The following is a 1,685-nucleotide window of genomic DNA, read 5'->3' as shown; positions in this document are numbered from 1 at the left end:
ACGTATTTCGAATGGAAGCTCTGTTCTTACTGCTGAGTTAATGGCAATTTTATGGGCTTTATGGTGGATTGAAGAAGTCAGACCGAGAGAAGTTTTTATCTGTTCTGATTCTGCAGCAGCTCTGGAAACTTTAAGAGCAGGAAAATCTAAAGTTCGATCTGATATTGTAAATGACATCTTGAGTGTGTTTTTTAGAGTTGGGTTTGCTTGCAATATCACCTTTTGTTGGGTGCCTGGGCATGCTGGGGTGATGGGGAATGAGCAGGCAGATTATATAGCGAAGGAGAGCTTAGGTAGAGAAATAGATATCCATGTATCCTTGGGAAGGGTGGAACTGAGGGAAAGCGTTAAAATGGGCTTAATAAAAGAATGGCAGAGAGGATGGGAAAAGGAAATCAAGGGTAGACATTATTTTTCTATTCAACCTAAAGTTAAGAAAAGACGATTTTGTACTTGTCCATCTCGTAGGGACTCCGTTAAACTGTGTAGATTGAGGTTGGGGCACTGTGGGTTAAATTACTTTTTGTATATTGTATGAAAGCATATTTCTGGATTATGTGAATGTGGGAATATGGAAACAGTAGGGCATGTTTTCTTGGAGTGTAGGAAGTATAATGCAGAAAGAAAAGCACTTTTTGGTAAATTGGCAGAATTTGGTTAAAGTGTTTTCTGTTACTTCTTTGTTTGGACACAGTGATAAACATAAACTGATCTCTGAGATAGTTCTTCAGTTCTTGCATAATACAGGACTGTATATAAGAATTTAGTTCAAACTTTGACCTGTGGAGAGCAGTACGCCCAGTAGCGTCTACACTGCCGGAAAGATAGAAGAAGAAGAAAACATATCTCGGGGTATTATCTTTCACAGGTAAGACTGAACAGTTGTTCCCTTTCATGGGAACTTCGAACTGTGTCCTCTAGGGGTCGCTATGGGGAACGCCTCGTCGTGACCCGTGTCTGAAGCATACATTGAAAAAACACCAACTTCTTAGCCAGCAACAGCCATGACGTCACTACGTCACTACGTATGTACCTATGTATAAATAGGTGCCGGGAGCACACATCATTCTCTTCTTCGTCTTCATTGACTGTTTTGTTTGAAGCGTGCATTTCTGTGGTAAGAGCGATCTCTATTCATCTCATTACTCATTAATGTCTCTTTTTTCGAGGAAAGAGGGGCAGCCATCTGGTTCCCGTGATTCAGGACCTGCCGCTGTTGAGGCACGGGAGGGAATGAGCTTGTGGGGATCGCAGGTGGATCTGGCCGATGAGTTTTGAAGGGGGGTTTCCCTTTCGTGATCGTCGGCTGTGCACGAGAGTGAGCCGCTGGAGGATGATCTTATTTCATTAACATTGTCTGATTCAGGGGCCAGTCCTCTGCTGTGATCAGCCCAGCAAAAGCAGGAAATGTCTGAGGAGGGCAAAGAAGCTGAGGCTGAGCCTTCCCAATCCTCCTGCCCTGTGTATGATGAGCTTTTGGAAATTATGGATCGCGCCATGGCGAGGCTTTACTTGCCGTGAAGCGGGTGAAGAAAGTGACGTCGCGAGTATCTCGATGAATGTTATTTTTCTGGCCATAACCCTCCAGCTCAGGTGAGCCTTCCTTTCTTCCTGTTTTCCATATAAAGATTGAGAAGGAATGGAAGAGGCAGTTTTTTCCTCACACATCCATCGATTCCAGCATA

This window comes from Sinocyclocheilus grahami, unplaced genomic scaffold, assembly GCF_001515645.1.
Source record: "Sinocyclocheilus grahami isolate Dianchi unplaced genomic scaffold, SAMN03320097.WGS_v1.1 scaffold95.1, whole genome shotgun sequence".
NCBI classification, from domain to species: Eukaryota; Metazoa; Chordata; class Actinopteri; order Cypriniformes; family Cyprinidae; genus Sinocyclocheilus; species Sinocyclocheilus grahami.
The sequence above is the reverse complement of the archived record's forward strand: the minus strand, read 5'-3'. Positions refer to the sequence as shown.